Here is a 21,447-nt window from a genome sequence, read left to right as displayed (position 1 = left end):
GCTAAGGTGGCCTGGTAGCCTATTATCACTATGGGAAGGACCTACCTCTAGGAGCCTGAAGCCAACCAGAGGAAGCGGGATTTTGTTGTTGTTGTTGTTTGTTTGTTTGTTTGTTTGCAATGCTGGGAATTGAACCCAGGAGCTTATACATGCTGGGCAAGTGCTCTTCCACTGAGCTCCATTCCCAGCTGAAGCCAACCCAGAGGAAAGAACAATTGGATGAAGACAGTAAGGTGTGTGTGTGTGTTTGTGTGTGTGTGTGTGTGTGTGTGTGTGTGTGTGTGTGTGTGTTACTGGGGGTGGAATCCAGGGACCTTCTACCTCCAGGCTACACCCCCCACCCTATTTTATTTTTATTTAGAAACAGGTTTCACTAAGTTGCTGAGGCTGGCCTCGGTCAGACCTGTGATCCTCCTATCTCCTTCTCCCGAGTACTGGGATTACAGATGTGTACCACTCTGCCCAGCTAAGTATTGTTTTGATACAAAGATATATTCATTAAGTCCTTGCTTCAGTGGGGCCTTTTGCCAGAGACTACAGAGATTTATAATTGTGGGACTGAGACACACATCAGTCTCAGGAGCAAACAGGAGTGTGCAGCTCCTTAGAGAATTAATCCATATCCAGGGAGGGTGTGGTACCGGGAAGGAAGAGACGAGGGTGGCAAGACTCCCCAGGGCAGGCAGTGAGGATGTCGGGCACAAAGTGATGTCCAGTGAGGGGCCTCTGATGTGGTTTCTCCCAAAGGCCTACTCGAACCACTAAAGAGCTGTGGAAAATGGAAGAAACTTACCACCCAAAATGAATGCCAGAAGTTGGGCGATGTGGCGCGTGTCTGTAATCCCAGCCCTTGAGAGGCTGAAATAGGATTGCAGATTTGAAGCTAAACTTAGCAATTTAGCGAAGCCCTCAGCAACTTAGTGAGACTCTGTTTCCAAATAAAAAATAAAATAAGGCTGGGGGTGTAGCTCAGAGGTTGAATGCACCTGGGTTCAGTCGCCAGTAAAATACACACACACACACACACACACACACACACACACACAAATGCCAGGCAGGGCCTGGGAGGAACCCTTGCTGTTTATAAGACCCGAGCTGGTGGAGAAAAAGTTATGCAGAATTTCCTCTTGAATCAGAGGAAATCGGGGGGCGGGGGGGGGGGAGTGCCTTAAACTTTCCCCAACTAGTTGCCTCTGACTCAGACAGTTATTGTGGTCATTGACATTTGGCTTTGCATCCATTGGCTTATTTAACGCAATTAAAATATTTCCATAATAGCTGGGTGTGGTGGCACACGATTGCTTGTAATCCCAGTACCCGGGAGGCTGAGACAGAAGGAACTGGGTTCGTGGCCAGCCTCAGCTGCTTAGTGAGGCCCTTCACAACTTAGTGAGACTCTGTTTCAAAATAAAGAATAAAATATAGGGCTGGGTGTAGCTCGGAGGTAGAATGCCCCCGGGTTCCATCCCCAGTACAACAAAAACAAAAACAACAAATAAAATGAATAAAAGGAGCTGGACATGGTGACACATGTTTATAATAATCCCAGTACTTGGGAAGTTCCATCCCAAATAGGAAAAAAAAAAAAAAAAAACCCAAAACGAAACAAGAAATTAAATAATTAAAGGGCTGGGGATGCAGCTCAGTGGTAGAACACCCCTGGGTCCAACCCCCGGTACCAAGGGGGGAAAAATAGGTCCAGGTTGAATCCAGGCATAGATCATCCTACCTCCAAATAACCCATGTGTAAATGAATTAAGTGTGTGTGTGTGTGTGTGTGTGTGTGTGTGTGTGTGTAAGGTACTAGGGCTTGAACCCAGGGGCACTCTACCTCTGAGCTATACTCCCAACCATTTTTATTTATTTATTTTGGTTTGGAAACAGGGTCTCACCAAATTGCTGAGAGCCTCACAGAGTTTATGTTACACACATAAACTGTGATTCTCCCGTCTCCGCCTCCCAATTCTGGAACTACAGTTGTACAGCACCATGCCCGGCTATTTTTAAATTTTTGAAACATATTCTTACTGATTTGTAGAGGATCTTGCTAGGTTGCAGAGGCTGGCTATAAACCTGTGATCCTCTGTCTCCGCCTCCTAAGTACTAGGATTACAGGTGTGCACCACCATGCCTGGCTAGAAATGCTTGCACTGGAACAGCATTTTCTTTTTTGTGGTACTGAGGATTGAATCCAGGGCCTTGTGCATGCGAGGCTAGTGCACTACCACTGAGTTATATGCACAGCTCAAAGGCTTACGTTTGTATGCCACTGAGGCTGTTTTTTTTTTTTTTTTTTTTTTTTCAGTACTGGGGATGGAACAACCAGGGGCATTCTAATGCCACCGAGAATTCTATTCCCCAGTCGTACTTATCTATTTATTTATTTTGTGGGTCTGGGGATGGAACCCAGGGGCATTCGACCTCCGAGCTACACCCCCTGCCCTATTTTTTATTCTTTATTTTAAAACTGAATTGCAGAGGGTCTCACTAAGTAGCTGAAGCTGTCCGCTAACCACGATCCTCCGGTCTCAGCCTCCCAAATGCTGGGATTATAAGTGTCCACCACCATGCCCGGCTCCCCCAGCCCAATTTATTTATTTTTATTCTTTATTTTGAAGCAGGGTCTCACTGAATTGCAAAGAGCCTCACTAAGTAGCTGAAGCTAGCTGCTAACCACTATTCCGCCTCAGCCTCCCTAATGCTGGGTTTACAAGCGTGCGCCACCACGCCTGGCTTGTTGGTTTATGTGTGTAACATATGTATGTTTGTGTCTAATACAAATTCCATCATTCAAGCTACAGCGCACGGAGGAAGGAGCAGCTGATCCAAAGGCAGGCACGTAGGCAGAGCCTGTCGGCTGCCGGGGGCGCGGGCTCTGTTGAGCGGAGGAACCTTGGCTGCTTCCTCACTCACCAACCAACCAGACCTTCGTTTGTAGGAACCCTGTCTGTGAGTCGACCGGAGAGAGACATCACAAGACGACATCCCCTAAGAGATACTGAAAGACGGGCACGCAAGGCGGCTGAAACCGTACATGAGCAGAAGACACGGCAGGAAACTGTAGAGAGCTGCAATTCAGAGGCGGTGCAGGAGGGAGGAGCCTGAGGACTGGAGCCGAGGAGGAGGATCTGGGTCCCCAAGGCAGGTGAAATGATGGCAGATGCGGCGGGTTGCTGAGATGAATGGTGAACTAACAGAGTAACGGTCATGCCCTGAAGAGCAGGCCTTCCCACAGCAGACCCGAGGCGGGAATCCAGCCTTTGGTAGCGACTGACAGAGTGGGTCAAGGGGAGTCACACGGGCACAAGTTGTCTCCAAGTTGTTCGGTAGTGAGGCTGAAGAATCCCAGGGGCATTCTACCTCTGAGCTAGCCCCCAGCTCTCTCTTAGTCTTTATTTTGGAACAGGGTCTGGCTAGGTTGATGAGAGTCTCACTACTTGCTGAGGCTGGCCTCTAACTTGCAGTCTTCCTGTCTCAGCCTCCCAAGGACTGGGATTACAGGCAGCACCATGTCCAACTTTATTTTTTATTTTGAAACAAGGTTTCACTAAATTGCTGACAGTTTTGCTAAGTTGCTGAGGCCTGCCTGTCATCCTCCTATCTCAGCGCCCCAAGTACTAGTATGAAAGACATGTGGTACCATTTACTACAGGAGTTGGAGGACATTTTCAGAAAGTTTTTTTTTTTTCAGGTCTGGGGATGGAACCCAGGGGCATTCTACCTCTGAGCTACACACTCTGCCCTATTTTTTTATTCTTTATTTTGAAACCGGGTCTCACTGAGTTGCAGAGGGCCTCACTAAGTAGCTGAGGCTGTCCACAAACCGCGATCCTCCAGGTCTCAGCCTCCCGAATGTTGGGATTACAAGCGTGCCCCACCACGCCCGGCTTCAGAAAAGTTTTTGGTGACATCACTAGGGTTATGGATGTGAGAGCAAGAAAGAGCCGGGCGTGGTGGCGCACGCTTGTAATCCCCGCTCTTGGGAGGCGGAGACAGGAGGATCACACAGGTTCGAAGCCAGCCTCGACTACTTAGTGAGGCTCTCAGCAATTTAGTTAGACCCTGTTTCCAAATAAAGTATAAAATAGGTCTGGGAGTATAAAGAGACTAAAGGTCGGGCGTGGTGGCGCACGCTTGTAATCCCCGTGCTTGGGAGGCAGAGACAGGAGGATCGTGCAGGTTCAAAGCCAGCCGCGCTGGCTTATGAGACCCTGTTTCCAAATAAAAATATAAAAATAGATCTGGGAGTGTAGCCCAGAGGTAGAAGGGCTCCCAGGAACCCCAGTACCACCAATAAATAAATAAATAAAGAGACTAAAAAATAGGGCTGGGGGTGTAGCTTGGAGGTAGAATGCCCCTGGGTTCCACCCCCAGTACCACAATAAATAAACAAACAAACAACTAAATAGGGCTGGTTGGGGGGTGTAGCTCACAGGTAGAATGTTCTGAGGCTCAATCCTCAGTATCACACACACACACACACACACACACACACACACACACACACACACGAACATGATAGAATTGAGAGCCATGCATGATGGCAGATGCTTGTAACCCCAGTACTTGGGAGGCTGAGAGAGGAGTATCACAGTTTTGAGACCAGCTTCAGTAAATTTGTGAGGCCTCTGCAACTTAGTGAGTCCTTGTTTCAAAATAAAAATAAAATATGGCTGGGGGTATAGCTCAGAGGAAGAATGTCCCTGGGTTCAATCCCTAGTACTACACACACACACACACACACACACACACACACACGAAAATAAAAAGGGCTGGGAGTGTAGCTTGGAGATAGAATGCTCCTAGGTTTGGTCCCTAGTACCACAAAAAGAAAATTAAATAAAAAGGGCTGAGTTGGGTATGACCATAATTCTAGTACTTGGGAGGCTGAGACAGGAGGATTGTGGGTTCGAGGACAGCCTCAGCAAGTAGTGAGATTCTCGTCAGCCTAGTGAGAGCCTGTTTCAAAATAAGAATAAAATAGGGCCGGAGCTCAATCCCCAGTACCATACAAAAAAAATAGGAGCTGGTAGTATAGCTCAGTGGCAGCATGCCCTTGGGTTCAGTCCCCACCCCAAAAAAGGGAACAAAAATTGATCTGACCAGTGACTTCTCTGCAGTATTAATGATACAAGTCCAATGTGTAATGTCTATGCTATGTCAGCAACAAAAAAGTTATGACTCAATTTTTTTTTTTTTTTTTTTGCAGAACTAGGGATTGAACCCAGGGGCATTCTACATCTGAGCTTCATTCTCAGCCCTATTTTTTATTCCTTTTTTTTTTTTTTTGCGGGTCTGGGGATGGAACCCTATTTTTTTTTTTTTTTTTTTTTTTTTTTTTTTTTTTTGGTGGCACTGGAGGTGGAACCCAGAGGCTTTCTACCTCCGGGCTATACTCCCAGACCTTTTTTTATATTTCATTTGGAAACAGGTTCTCACTAGGTTGCTGAGAGCCTCACTAAGTAGCTGAGGCTGGCTTCGAACCAGTGCGATCCTCCTGTCTCCGCCTTCCAAACGCGGGGATTACAAGCGTGCGCCACCACGCCCGACTGGAACCCTATTTTTTATTCTTTATTTTGAAACAGAGTCTCCTAAGTTGCAGAGGGCCTCACTAAAGTAGCTGAGGCTGGCCTGGAAACTGCAATCCTGTCTTAGCCTCCCAAGTCCTGGGATTACGAGCGTGGGCCACCACTCTTGGCTTATGACTCAATTACTGTATGCATGTCCGTGCCTGCCATGCATAAAGTCACATGACAATGTGTCTTTTGTGTGTGATAGACAACAGAATTGCACTTCCGAGAATGTTTGGATTTGGAAATATCCAAACAGACCTCGTGTCTCCTCCTATTATGGGAAATTATCTTAACTCACCAAGCAGTAAAGTAAAATCAAAACCCCCAAATGGGGAAGTTTCGCTATAAGTCTAAATAACTTTTATAAATCTGATTGCAAAGCCAGGTGTGATGACACATGCCTGTAATCCCAGTACTTGGGAGGCTGAGACAGGAGAATCATAGGTTCGAAGACAGCCTCAGCAACTTAGTGAGTCTCTCAGCAACTCAGTGAGACTCTTGTTTCCAGAAAAAAAAATAAAACGGGGCAGGGGGGATGGATAGCCCAGAGGTAGAAGGCCCCTGGGTTCCACCCCTACTGCTATAAAAATTAAATTAAAAAATTAAAGCTGGGCGTGGTGGTGCACGCTTGTAATCCCAGCATTTGGGAGGCTGAGACAGGAGGATTGTGCAGGTTTGAAGCCAGCCTCAGCTACTTAGTGAGGCCCTTTGCAACTCAGTGAGACCTTGTTTCAAAAAAAAAAAAGAATTAAAAAAAAAAAAGGGCTGGGCTGTTGCTTGGAGGTAGAATGCCCCTGGGTTCTATCCCCAGTACTGCAAAAAAAAAAAAAAAAAAAAAAAAAAAAAAAAAATTAAAAAAAAAATCTTCTAAAACAAAATATATAATGAAAATTCTAAAAGTGATATTAAAAATAGTCAAAATGTAATCCTGCTGGGCACGGAGGCTCATGCCTGTTATTCCAGTACTTGGGATGCTGAGACAGGAAGATTGTAGGTTTGAGGCCAGCTTCAGGAACTTAGACCCTCAGCAACCTAGTGAGATGGCATTCCAAAACAAAAGCAAAAAACGCTTGGAAGCATATCTTGGAGTCTTGGACATAGAATGCCCTTGGGTTCCTTTCTCAGTACTAAAAACAAAGAAATAAATAGCTGATAATTTATTGCTTGCTATGCCCTCGGTTCTTTTTCTTTTTTTGGTGGTACTGGGGTTCCTGGAAGCCCTTCTACCTCTGGGCTACACTCCCAGACCTATTTTATATTTTTATGTGGAAACAGGGTCTCTTAAGCCAGAGTGGCTGGCTTCAAACCTGCGCGATCCTCCTGTCTCAGCCTCCCAAATGCTGGGATTACAAGCGTGCACCACCACGCCCAGCTTTAATTTTTTAATTTTAATTTTTATAGCAGTAGGGGTGGAACCCAGGGGCCTTCTACCTCCTGTCTCAGCCTCCCAAGCGGGGGGATTACAAGCGTGCGCCACCACACCCGGCTTTCGGTTCATTTTAAGAAATTATCTGGTAACAGCATTTGCCTAGCTTGGATGGGGCCCTAGGTTCTACCCCCCTGCACTGCAGAACAAACAGCCGCACCCCCACAAAACGACAACACCCCCACAAAACAACGACAAAAGCCCAAGTCTAAGGAACCTACTGGTTGAGGCCATCGAAACCTCCAAAGGGAGATCTAACAGTGGCCATTGGCTCCAGAAATCCCCGCTGTTGCCAGTGTCCTCGCTTGTCTCCCTGCTGTGCCTGGTTTGGGCGTCAGCCTCTTCTTGAAGCCAGCTCTTCCTCCTGATGGCAGTACTGGCTGCAGTGGTTCCAGACCTCGTGTCTAAGCACCACATCATTAGAAACAAAGGGATCTCTTCTGTAGCTTCCCCTGAAGAGAGGAAGCTTTTCTTTTCCGTGTACTGCAGAAAATTTCTCCTTTGCCCACTCAGGTTCAGTGCCTGTTTCTTGTCTGAGCACTGTGGCGGGGAGTAGCGCATGCTAATTGGTTTAAGTCACGCAGGGGCCACTCCAGCACAGGAGAAGCTGTGGATGGTATTTTAACCACAAGCTGGGAAATTAGGGGAACCATTAGGAAGAAAGAAAGATGGAAGGGAGGGGAGTCACTCAACAAACACGCCTTCCGAGGAACCTGTCTGATGTTCATGACCTACACCCTGGCCAGAGCTGACCAGACCAGAGGCACAAGCCTGCCCCGGTGTGGGGCAGAGATACTGAACCAACCCCATCCTTCTGTTTTGTGGCTGTTATTCGTTATTGGAGCTATATCTATATCTATATCTATATAATTTTTTTTTGTACAGGGGATTGAACCCAGAGGCATTCTACCCCCGAGGTATACCTCCAGTCCTATTTTTTATTCTTTATTTTGAAACAGGGTCTCCCTAAGTTGCTACAGCTGGCTGCGAACCTTCGATCCTCCTGTCTCAGCCTCTCAAGTACTGGGAGGAAAAGACCGAACCCCAGGCCTGCACCCTGCCTCAATAAGTTGCTGGAAGAAGGGGATGTGAGGGCATGCTCCTTTCCTAGAATATGCTACTGAAATTGAGCAGACCCATTTCTGCCCCGTCTCGTAGACCAAAACTTAATGACGTGGACGCTGCTCCTTGCAACAGAAGCTGGGAAGCACAGTCTTTAGCCGAACCGCCGCCAAGCACCCAGCTGAAGAGCCCATCACTGCCATGCGTGGCTGCACTGGGATGCAGGCCTGGGATCCTGCATCTTTTAGGCCCTCTGTAACATAGGCTTTTGGCCCTCTGTAACAGTCATCTTAGGCCCTCTGTAACATAGGCTTTTGGACTATGTGGCTGGGGCAACCTCTAGAGATGACAAAATAACAACACCCAGAGAGAGTTCGTACACGTGGAGATCCTTGAGGGGCAGAAGAACCATTACCATCCTGGACTACGTGTTTCCTTACTGTGAAAAAGAAACTCCTAAACTGTAATTCCAGATCGAAGGCTCGCAGCCAGCCTCAGCAACTTAGCGACACTCTGGTTCCAAATAAAAAATATCAAAGAGCTGGGGATATAGCTCATAGGTAGAATGCCTCTGGGTTCAATATCCGGTACCAAAATAAATATGTAATTACATAAATAAAGCCAGGCATGGTGGCACATGCTTGTAATCCCAGCATTTGAGAGGCAGAGACAGAAGAATCACGGTTTGCAGACAGCCTCAGCTACTTGGTGAGGCCCTCTGCAACTCAAGGAGACTCTGTTTCAAAATAAAGAATAAAACCAGGTGTGGTGGCGCATGCTTGTGATCCCAGGATTCGGGAGGCTGAGACTGGAGGATCGCAGTTTGCAGACAGCCTCAGCTAGTTAGTAAGGCCCTCTGTAACTCAGTGAGACCCTGTTTCAAAATAAAGAATAAAAAATAGGGCTGGGTGTGTAACTTGGAGGTAGAATGCCCCTGGGTTCCACCCTCAGACCCCCCCCCACAAAAAAAATAATAATAAAAAATGGGGCTTCGGGTATAATTCAGAGGTCGAATGCCCCTGGGTTCCATCCCAGTAACATGCACACACACACACACAAAAATAATAAAATAGAATAAATAAATAAATAAATAAATAAATAAATAGCTGGGCATGGTGGCGCACACTTGTAATTCCAGCATTGGGGAGGCTGGGACTGGAGGATTGCGGTTCACAGTTAGCTTCGGCTACTTAGCGAGGCCCTCTGCAACTCAGTGAGACCCTGTTTCAAAATTAAGAATAAAAAACAGGGCTGGGGGTGTAGCTCAGAGATAGAATGCCCTTGAGTTCCATCCCTAGTACCGCAAAAACAAACAAACAAACAAACAAATAAATAAAATAGGGCTGGGGGTTAGGTAGGTACACAAGCACCGGGGTTCAATCCCTAGCACTAAAACAAACAGTAAATATACATATTACTAAGTGAAAGAAGCCAATCTGAAAAGGCCACACACTACATGATCCCAAGTATATGACCTTCTGGAAAACACAGAACCATGGGGAGAGTAAGAGGTCAGTGATCATCTAGGATTGTGCCGGGGGAGGGATGAGCAGTCAGAACGCAGAGGACTTCGTTTTGCTTGTGTGTGGTGCTGGGGATGGAACTCCAGCCATGTGCTGCCTCTGAGCTACACCCCCAGAATTTATTATTATTATCAATAATAATAATAATTATTATTATTTGCAGTACCGGGGGTTGAATCCAGGGGCATCTGCCTCTGAGCTACACCCCTAGCCCTATTTTTTATTCTTTTTCTTTTTTTAATATTTATTTATTTATTTATTTTTGCGGTTCTGGGGATAGAACCCAGGGGCAGTCTACCTCCAAGCTACACCCCCAGCCCTATTTTTTATTCTTTATTTTGATACAGAGTCTCATTGAGTTGCAAAGGGCTTCACTAAGTAGCTGAGGCTGTCCGTGAACCGTGATCATCCTGTCTCAGCCTCCCGAATGCTGGGATTACAAGCGTGTGCCACCACGCCCGGCTTATAAAATACTCTGATTAGTCTCCAGTCACACCCAACCCCTTTGTCACAACAGGTGGAGGGAGGACTTGGATACCAGGCAGAGATAGATCTAAAAAAACAACAATAAAGCCGGGCGTGGTGGCGCACGCTTGTAATCCCTGCGCTTGGGAGGAGGAGAAAGGAGGATCACACAGGTTCGAAGCCAGCCGCTTGCTCTGGCTTAAGGGACCCTGTTTCCAAATAAAAATATAAAAATAGGTCTGGGAGTGTAGCCCGGAGGTAGAAGGGCTTCCTGGAACTCCAGTACCACAAACAACAACAACAACAATAAATTGCAACAAAGAATGACAGGAATCATTATCCAGACAGCAAACAAGTCCTGGACCCTCTTCACACATTTTAGGATGGCATGGAGTAACTGGAGAACAAATCCTGGGCTTCTGGGGTACCAAAATTTAAATGGCTTTCCCCAGCGCTTTCCGGGGTGATCCCCAAACCACTGGTGGGAACATTCTTCTGGAACTGGGTGCAGGGCTGCAGGGTTTCCTCTCCCCGGCTGCCAGAGACTGGGCTTGAGAGGAGCCGGTCTGATTCCAGGAGAAGGAGCCCCAAGGCTGGCTGCTCCAATCCAGGGGGGGCGGCTCCCAGGTTTGGTTGCTCAGGGCTGGTTGTCCCAGAACTGGCTTTTGCTGGAGGTCCGGTTGCATGCTGGGAGGTTTCCAGATGTGTTCACCAGGCGCCCGGGGCGATCATTTATTGCATGGAGGCTTGGGTATTCCACAGAGGCTGAGCCCTCAGTCACACAGCTGCTCCTGCTATTCTTTGATCAAATGTCCTTTCCCCACCGCTTATGTTTCATTCTTTTATTCTGAAACCAAGTCTTTGCCTGTTTATAGCTCAGGTTCAGAAGACTGGAGAGTTCTTGCATCTGCTGCAGGGTGAGGTACCTCTGTTTCTGAAACCTATCGTTCAGCACTCAGAGCTGGGTCTGGGAGAACACAGTTCGCATCTTCTGCCTCTTTGCCTGGACCTTAACGCCTTCCTCTTCCTTCCCTGAGCTCTCCTCTGTGGAAATGGGGAGTTGTACTGGGGGCTAGTAGAAGAATCAGGGATTTTTTTTTTTTTTTTGGTGGTACTGGGGATGGAACCCTTGTACCTCTGGGCTACACTCCCAGACCTATTTTGTATTTTTATTTGGAAACAGGGTCTCTTAAACCAGTGAGGCTGACTTCGAACCTGGGCGATCCTCCTGTCTCCGCCTCCCAAGTGCAGGGATTAAAGTGTGCGCCACCACGCCCGGCTTCAGGGATGTTTTGAACAAGCATATCAGTGTCTGTGTGGGGCAGCATCTCAGCAGACGACTTTTCCAGGGCTGAGTGATTCTCCTCAGCCCTATAGATCTCAGGCCTCGGTGAGTCCTTCCAAGCTGACAGTACGGAACAAGGCAAGGCTTGGAGGCACTCAGGATCCACACTCATGCTACCCAGAAGATCTATTCTTTCTTTTTAAACAGTGTCTAATTGAGTTGCAAAGGGCCTTACTAACCTGGGATCCTCCTATCTCAGCCTCCTAAGTACTGGGATTCCAAGCGTGGGTCACCACACCTGGCTTATTTTATTTTTTGATTTAGAGTCTCAGTAAATTGCTGAGTCTTGCTAAGTTGTTGAGGCTGACCTTGAACCTGAGGTCCTTCTGTCTCAGCTCGCAGGTACTGGGATTACAGGCATGTGCCACCGTGCCCTGCTCATAGAGGATTTTTTTTTTTTTTTTGGTGGTACTGGGGTTCCTGGAAACTCTTCTACCTCCGGGCTATACTCCCAGACCCATTTTAATATTTTTATTTGGAAACAGGGTCTCTTAAGCCAGTGCAACTGGCTTCGAACCTGCGCGATCCTCCTGTCTCCGCCTCCCAAGCGCCTCCCAAGCGTGGGGATTACAAGCCTGCGCCACCACACCTGGCTGAGTATATATATATATATATTTTTTTTTTGGTGGTGGTACTGGGGGTGGAACCCAGAGGCTTTCTACCTCTGGGCTATACTCCCAGACCTTTTTTTATATTTTATTTGAAACGGGGTCTCACTAAGTTGCTGAGAGCCTCACTAAGTAGCTGAGGCTGGCTTCGAACCCGTGTGATCCTCCTGTCTCAGCCTCCCAAGCGCAGGGATTACAAACATGCGCCACCACACCCGGCTAGGATTTTTTTTTTTTAAAGGGAACTGAGCCAGGCGTGATGGTGCACGCTTGTAATCCCCGTGCTTGGGAGGCAGAGACAGGAAGATCGCGCAGATTCAGCCGTGCTGGTTTAAGAGACCCTGTTTCCAAATTAAAAAGTACAAAAAATAGGTCTGGGAGTGTAGCCCGGAGGTAGAAGGGTTTCCAGGAACCCCAGTACCACCAATAAATAAATAAATAAATAAATAAATAAATAAATAAATAGGAACTGAAACTATTCTGTGTGAAAATATAATGGCGAATGCATGTCATTATATATTTGTACAAACTTAGAGTGCACAACACCAAGAGTGAACCCTAATGTGAACTCTGGACTTTGGCTGCTAACGATAATAGGTTCATTGACTGTGATGAGTGTTCTACTGTGGTAAAGCATGTTGATATTGGGGGAGGCCGCCCATGTGCGGGGTCTGTGTGAACTCTGTACTTTCTGCTCAGTTTTGCTTGGAACCTAAAACTAAAAACTTGAAGACTATGTATATATTGTTTTGGTTTGGTCTGGCTTTTTGAGACAGGGTCATATTCTATTGCCCAGGCTGGCCTTGAATTCCTGGGTTCAAGTGATCCTACAGGCATGCCCCTTGCCCCCAACTCTCTGCAGGCGGAGTTCTGGACTCTGGATATAGACTAAAGTGGACCAACTATAAGTTTTGGGAGCTAGGCAATAAAATAGAAACGAGAGAATATGCTAAGTTCTATGAAGGAAATAAACAGGGTGATGGGTAGAGGGTGGCCGGGATACAGCTTCTCAGAGAATCAGAAACACACTTAGTATAAGCACTTTTTTTTTTTTTTTTTGTGGATCTGGGGATGGGACCCAGGGGCATTTGACCTCCGAGCTACACCCCCTGCCCTATTTTTTTATTCTTTATTTTGAAACAGGGTCTCACTAAGTTGCGGAGGGCCTCACTAAGAAAGTAGCTGAGGCTGTCTACAATTGAACCCAGGAGCATTCTACCTCTGAGCTATACCCCCAGTCTTATTTTATTTTTATTTTGAAATAGGGTCTTGCTAGATTGATGAGAGTCTCATTACTTGCTGAGACTACTCTCAAATCTGCGAGCCTCCTGTCTCAGCCTCCCAAATACTGAGACTACAGCCATGTACCACCATGCCCAGCCTTATTATTTATTTATTTATTTATTTATTTATTTATTTATTTATTTATGGTACTGGGTAGAAGGGTTCCTGGAAACCCTTCTACCTCCGGGTTACACTCCCAGACCTATTTTTATACTTTTTTTTTTTTTTTAAGTGGTATTGGGGGTGGAACCCAGAGGCTTTCTACCTCCGGGCTATATTCCCAGACCTTTTTTATATTTTGTTTGGAAACAGGGTCTCACTAAGTTGCTGGAAGCCTCACTGAGTAGCTGAGGCTGGCTTCGAACCCGTGCGATCCTCCTGTCTCAGCCTCCCAAGGGCGGGGATTACAAGCGTGCGCCCCCACCCCGGCTCCAGCCTTATTTATTTTTGATAATGTGGATTGAACCAAGAGACATTCTACCTCTGATCTACATCTTCACCCCTATTTTTTAAATTTTGAAACAGGGTCTCACTGAGTTGTTGAGGGTGTTGCTGAATTGCTGAGGCTGCAAACCTACAATCCTCCTGTCTCAGCTTTCCAAGTATTTCCCAAATGTGTACCATCATGCCAGTCTTGTATGTATGTATGTATGTATGTATGTATGTATGTATGTATGTATTTTTGGTGGTGGGGATTGAACCCAGAGACATTATTATTATTATTATTATTATTATTATTATTATTATTATTATTTGGTACTGGGGATGGAACCCAGGGACATTCTACCTCCGAGCTACACCCTCAGCTCTATGGTCTTTTTATATTTTTATTTTTTGGTGGTACTGGGGTTCCTGGAAACCCTTCTACCTCCGGGCTACACTCCCAGACCTATTTTATACTTTTATTTGGAAACAGAGTCTCTTAAGCCAGTGAGGCTGGCTTCGAACCTGCGTGATCCTCCTGTCTCAGCCTCCCAAGCGCGAGGATTATAAGCGTGTGCCACCACGCCCGGCCCTATGGTCTATTTTATTTTTTTTTTATTTATTTTTTGGTGTGTGTGTGTGTGTGTGTGTGTGTGTGTGTGTGTGTGTGTGGTACTGGGGATGGAACTCAGGGGCTTTTCTACCTCTGGGCTCTCAGATCTATTTTATATTTTATTTGGAAACAGGGTCTCACTGAGTTGCTGAGAGCCTCACTCAGTAGCTGAGGCTGGCTTCGAACCTGTGCGATCCTCCTGTCTCAGCTTCCCAAGCGCGGGGGTTACAAGCCTGCACCACCATGCCCAGCTTATTCTTTATTTTGAAACAAGAGTCTTTGAGCTACACCACCTAGCCCTTTTTATTTAGAAACAGAGTCTCACTAAGTTGCTGAGAGCCTTTCTAAGTTGCAGAAGCTGACTTCAAACCTGTGATCTGCCTGTCCCCACTTCCCAAGTACTAAGCATGTGCCACTATGCCCAGAATTATTATATTTTTTTTACTTATATATTTGTGTTTTGCAGTGTTAGGGATTGAACTCAGGAGTATTCTACCCCTCAGCTATATCTCCATCCCTTAATTTTTTTTTAAACAGGGTCCCACTATGTTGTGGACGCTGGCCTTGATCCTGAGATTCTGTTGTCTCAGCCTCCCAAGTAGGGCATGTGCCACTGTGTCCAGCGCAGCTGAGACTTTTGGAGACCAGGGAATCAGAGCTCACTGTCCACCCTTATCCTCCATTATCTGTGGTGAGTAAACACCAAAATACAAGAAAAAAATATTAAAAAATGCAGTTGGCTGTAATATTTGCAAGGCCTAAAAAGTATCAGAAATATGGTTTTTTGTTTGTTTGTTTGTTTGTTTTGAAACCAGGGGCATCTACCTCTGAGCCCTTTTTATGTTTTTAAAAATTTTAATTTATTATTTATTTATTTTGGGGGACTGAAGGTTGAACCCAGAGGCATTCTACCTACAAGCTATACCTTCAGGCCTATTTAATTTTTTTATTTTGAAACAGGGTCTCCTTAAATTGCTGAGGTTGGCCTCGAACCTGTGATCCTCATGGAAGACCATGTGGGTCCTCCTTTCCTTTGAATATTTTGGGTAGTATATTAGTTTGCGAGGGCTGCTATAACAAAATTCACAGACTGGAAGCTTATTTTTAAAAATTTTTTTGGTACTGGGGATTGAATCCAGAGGCATTCTGCATCTGAGGTGCATCCCAAGTCTTATTCTATTTTTATTTTTTGAAACAGGGTACATGGGTTTGGTGAGAATCTCACTATTTGCTGAGGTTGTCCTTGAACCTGTGGGCCTCCTGTCTCAGTCTCCCAAGTACTAGGATTACAGGTGTGTGCCACCACACCCGACTGGACTGGTGGTTTGTTTGTTTGTTTGTTTGTTTGTTTGTTTTGCGGTACTGGGGATGGAACCCAGGGGAATTCTACCTCCAAACTACACCCCCAGCCCTATTTTTTGTTCTTTGTTTTGAAACAGGGTCTCACTAAATTGCAAAGGGCCTCACTAAGCAGCTGAGGCTGTCCTTGAACCGCGATCCTCCAGTCTCAGCCTCCCAATGGACTGGTGGTTTAAACAACAGAAATTAATTTCCTTATAGCTCTGGAAGCCGAGATCAAGGTGTCAGCAGGGGTGGCTGCCTTTAAGGCCTCTCTTCGTGGCTTAAAGAGGGCCAGCTTCTCTCTTTGTCTTTACATGGTGATAAGTAAAATAAAAAATTAAATGCGAGTAAAATAAAAATAATGTGCATACGGCGGAGTGTGAAAAACACGAGAGAGGTCCGGTACACGTGGCATGTAAAGTTTTAATGGCACGGCTCTCCCGGGGATCAGGGCGAGGCACCGTGGGGCCCGCGCGCCTGTCCAAAGCTAGAGGACGCGGGCTCTCCTTTTAAAGGCATGCATCTCGCGAGATGGAGGTTTACTCGCGGGAATGCCCAATTCTCGCGGGGGTTTCAGCCCTTCCCTTGCCCTGCAGAGGTCATGTGACACAAAGTCACATGAGTGCAGGACCCAACTTAACATTCCGGCCTTTTGATGGTAGGGATAATGGATGCCGATTGGACCCTCTAGCTTCTTCCTGCTGTCAAGGGGCGTCGTCAGGGGCCCCAGGCCGGGAGGAGTCGGGAGTTCAGTCCCCCAGAAGGGGGTGCAGGTGGGTGCATAGCTGCAGTGCGAATTGGAGGTTACCCTGGACAGCTTAGTGATGTGCGCTTGAGGAGGCTTGAACAGGCAAGGGCTATTAAAGAAAAAAACAAATCATGAGATTGAGCAGGCGACCAAAAAGGAGACTGGCTTACTCAGTACCTGGAGAGCTACCCTGAGCTGGCAAAGAGGATGGAGGTTGAGGGATCCAGGAGCCATCAGTCTTCAGCCAGGCTGAGTAGGGCCAGCGGCGGGGCCTGGTCTGGAAAGGTGCTCCCCCTGTGTTGAGGCACCTGGGGCTCACCCTTTTCCAAGGGCACTGTTCCAGTGGCCCTCCTGGCCACACGCCGAGCAGTCTGATTGGTAGGCGTGGCTTCGCCCCACTTCAGGCAGGCTCCTGGAGGTAGTTGTTGTTGCAGTCCTCCACACCTAGGTGGCGCTCCAGGGGGCTGAGCCGCCACCACCAGCCAAAGGGCAGCTACCAGGGATCTGCTTTTTGGCAAAGTCGGAGTGTATGCTCCATTTCCGCCTGTTTCTCTCTGGAATTAAAACTTAGATGCTATGTTAAGGTTCTGTCAGCTGTGACGGACCTATACTCACAAAGAGCGCGTCCCGGGGCTGGTGTCCGGCAAGAATGGCAACGCAGACTCCCCACGGGCAGAGGGTGTCGCCCCAGCCCCGGCGTTTCCCACAGCACCTAGGGCGCGCCCACGCGGGCCGCCCAGCAAAATTGCAGTCTGGCGCGGGCCAAGATGGCGACTGTGACATCACCAGGCAGTGACTACGCGCCATCACAAAATGGCAGCTGGCGGGAAAATAAATGGAAGCTGATGGGGGAGAGCATTTGGAAGGATACCAGACCGCTTATAAAAGTTCCTAACTATTCCTGGGCCACCGCAACCTATTTCCCAACTCGTATCAAGGCAGACAGGCTCTCAGGGCATCTGCTAGTATAAAGGTTCGACTCCCCATAATTGGTTCGCGGGTGGAAACGAAGAACAGGAAATGGGCGTCCCCGATTTCCCTGCTCAATCGTTCGGAAACAGAGGTTAAGAGATAGGGAAGAACGTCTTCATTCCTTCTCAAAACCGGAGGATGACCTGGTCATCCGCAGCGTGGTCCCAGTGGACCATGGGACAATGGGTCACCAAGCGCTTGGATTTTAAGGTCCCAGTGGACCGGAAGACCCAAGTCCAGAACCCGCTAACCAAGGGAAGGAGGCAGTTTACCGGAGTGAAGTGTTGCCAGCCAGCGCTGGCTGCGACAGAAGCGCTGAGAAGCTGCTGGGGGCGTGGTGGAGCCAGGGCGCGCGGATGCCGGTGGCTGGTGTGGACGGCACTGGTGGCTGGCGGGATCAGTGGGGGCGCGCAGGCGGCGTGGCTTGCCGGGCCCGCGGCGTGGAGACAAAATGGCTTCCAGGCACGCGCCAGACGCTGAGGCTGGGCCCCGAGGAGCACCGCCAGTGAGCCTGGCTCGGGGCGGGTGGGGCAAACCGGCCAGAGGTCCCGGCGGTGACCGGAGAACCAAGCTGGAACGGTGCTTTAGGAGGTCCAAGCGGCAGGCAGAGGTCCTGGCCCGCGCAGGCAGTTGGCAGGCAGAGCAAGTGCCAAGCTGCCTGGCTCGGGCCGGAAAGATGGCCGCCGACTCCTAGGATTGGTTAGGAGTGGAAAGTGGGAGGGATTAAAGATTGTGAGGCCTCCAGTGAGGCCATGAGGTGGGAGGGGTTAAAGATGACGAGGCCTCCAGTGAGGCCATGAGGTGGGAGGGGTTAAGGATGGCGAGGCCTCCAGTGAGGCCATGAGGTGGGAGGGGTTAAGGATGGCGAGGCCTCCAGTGAGGCCATGAGGTGGGAGGGGTTAAAGATGGTGAGGCCTCCAGTGAGGCCATGAGGTGGGAGGGGTTAAGGATGGCAAGGCCTCCAGTGAGGCCATGAGGTGGGAGGGGTTAAAGATGGCGAGGCCTCCAGTGAGGCCATGAGGTGGGAGGGGTTAAGGATGGCGAGGCCTCCAGTGAGGCCATGAGGTGGGAGGGGTTAAAGATGGCGAGGCCTCCAGTGAGGCCATGAGGTGGGAGGGGTTAAAGATGGCGAGGCCTCCAGTGAGGCCATGAGATGGGAGGGGTTAAGGATGGCGAGGCCTCCAGTGAGGCCATGAGGTGGGAGGGGTTAAAGATGGTGGGGCCAAGATGGCGGCCCCCCAGTGATTCCACGTGTCCAAGATGGCGGGCCAAAGCTGGCGACCCCATCCCCCAGTAATTCCATGTGGCTGCTTACCGGAATGGCCAGGCCCAGGCAGCGGGGGTGGGCGGGCACAGGGTGAAGGGCGCCAGGGCGCGAGTCCGAGTGGAGGAACCAGCTGGAGCGCGGGCTGGGGGCTGTTTAGCAGAGTGGCGGCCGCCTAGATGGAGGAGGCAGGCGGCCCCGGCAGGCGGGTCTAAGCAATGTCAGGCGCGGAGAAAACATAGGTACACGGCGTGGCGCAGTCTGCAGGCGGCGCGGTCCCATTCCAGCGGCGGGCGGCGTGGGCAGGCGGGAACGGTGGTTTTAGGAGGTCCAAGCAGCAGGCAGAGGTCCTGGCCCGTGCAGGAGGTCAGCAAGTAGAACAGGTGCCAGCATCACCCAAGGAGCCTGGCTCCGGGCGGGTGGAACTAGCAGCCTGGCGGCCGGTGGAGCCTGCACGCCCCGGCGGTGGTGGCCGCGGAAGATGGCCGCCGGCGCTCCGGAAGAGAGCACATGGGCGGGAAAAGATGGCCACCGGCTCTCAGCAGAGCTTGGGGCCGAAAAGATGGCCGTGAGCTCTCAGCAGAGCTCGTGGCTGGAAAGATGGCCGCGAGCTCTCAGCAGAGCCCGGGGCGGGAAGAAGGCCGCCAGCTCTCCCGGAGAGCGCGGGGCCAGAAAGACGGCCTTGAGCTCTCAGCAGAGCGCGGGGCTGAAAAGATGGCCGTGAGCTCTCAGCAGAGCTCGGGGCTGGAAAGATGGCTTACGGTCCGGGCAGGCACGGGGCAGCAGCAGCGGCAGTGGTGGGAGCAACGCCTGCAAGCGGAGCGCTGGTGTGGGACCTCACAGTCAGCTGCTGGCGGGTCGGAGAGTCCGGGGCTCAAAAAGAGAGTAAAAATAAAAAGAGAAAACAGAAAAAAAAAAAAAAAAAAAGGAAAAAAATGGGGAGGGACCCAAGAGTTCTCCCGGTTCGGCACCAAATGATAAGTAAAATAAAAAATTAAATGCGAGTAAAATAAAAATAATGTGCATACGGCGGAGTGTGAAAAACACGAGAGAGGTCCGGTACACGTGGCATGTAAAGTTTTAATGGCACGGCTCTCCCGGGGATCAGGGCGAGGCACCGTGGGGCCCGCGCGCCTGTCCAAAGCTAGAGGACGCGGGCTCTCCTTTTAAAGGCATGCATCTCGCGAGATGGAGGTTTACTCGCGGGAATGCCCAATTCTCGCGGGGGTTTCAGCCCTTCCCTTGCCCTGCAGAGGTCATGTGACACAAAGTCACATGAGTGCAGGACCCAACTTAACACATGGTCTTCTCCCTGTATATATCTGTGTCCAGATGTCCTCCTTTTTTTTTTTTTTTGGTGGTACTGGGGTTCCTGGAAGCCCTTCTACCTCCGGGATACACTCCCAGACCTATTTTATATTTTTTTTTATTTGGAAACAGGGTCTCTTAAGCCAGCGCGGCTGGCTCCGAACCAGCGCGATCCTCCTGTCTCCGCCTCCCAAACGTGGGGATTACAAGCGTGCGCCACCACGCCTGGCTGATATCCTCTTTTTCTAAGGGCAACAGTTGTATTGGATTAGGGCCAATATAGCAGAAGGTAATACATCAATGAATCATAAAGAACAGGAAGCATAAAATGACTAATTGTATCAGATATAGGGGCCAACCTGGGCGCGCTTGTGCACACTTGCAGTTCTAGTAGTTGAGAGGCTGAGGCAGAAGGTCGCAGGTTCAAAGATCACCTCAGAAATTTACAGTGAGGCTCTCTGCAACTTGATGAGCTCTTGTTTCAAAATGAATATTAAAATAGGGCAAGGAACCGGGTTTGGTGATACACCTTGTAACCCCAGCATTTGTGAGGCTGACACCGGAGGATCGCGGTTCGCAGACAGCCTCAGCTACTTTCTTAGTGAGGCCCTTTGCAACTCAGTGAGACCCTGTTTCAAAATAAAGAATAAAAAATATGGCAGGGGGTGTAGCTTGGAGGTCAAATGCCCCTGGGTTCTATCCCCAGACCTGCAAAAAAAAAAAAAAAAAAAAAATATATATATATATATATATATATATATATATATAAAATAAAATAAAAAACAGGGCTGGGGATGCAGCTTGAGGTAGAATGCCCCTGGGTTTAGTACCACACACAAAAAAAATAGGGCCAAGGATATAACTCAGTGACAGAATGCTTCTGGGTGAATCCCTAGTACTAAAAATTATATTTATTTTATGTCCCTCTATAAAAATTAATTAAGATATTAAAATGTAATCTTAGTACCTAGGAGTATAAGACAGGGGGATTGCAGGTTTGAGGCCTGGCTTGGAAACTTAGTAAGGCTCTAAGCAATCTAGTGAGACCCTGTTCAAATTTAAAAAATAAAAGATGAGCCGGGCATGGTGGCACACACTTGTAATCCCAGCATTCGGGAGGCTGAGACAGGAGGATTGCGGTTTGAGAACAGCCTCAGCTACTCCTTAGTGAGGCCCTTAGCAACTCATTGAGACCCTGTTTCCAAATAAAGAATAAAAATTAGGGCTGGAGGTATAGCTTGGAGGCAGAATGCCCCTGGGTTCCATCCTCAGGAACACACACACACACACACACACACACACACACACACACACACAGAATATAAAATAGGACTGGGGGTGTAGTCAGAAATAAAATGCCCCTGGGTTCAATCCCCAGTTCTGCAAAAAAATTAAAAATATATATGTTTTGAGCCGGGCGTGGTGGCGCATGTTTGTAATCCCAGCATTCAGGAGGCTGAGATCAGAGGATCGTGGTTTGCAGACAGCCTCA

Source organism: Muscardinus avellanarius (assembly GCF_963383645.1).
Source record: "Muscardinus avellanarius genome assembly, chromosome: 16".
Lineage (NCBI taxonomy): Eukaryota > Metazoa > Chordata > Mammalia > Rodentia > Gliridae > Muscardinus > Muscardinus avellanarius.
Note: the sequence above shows the minus strand (reverse complement) of the source record.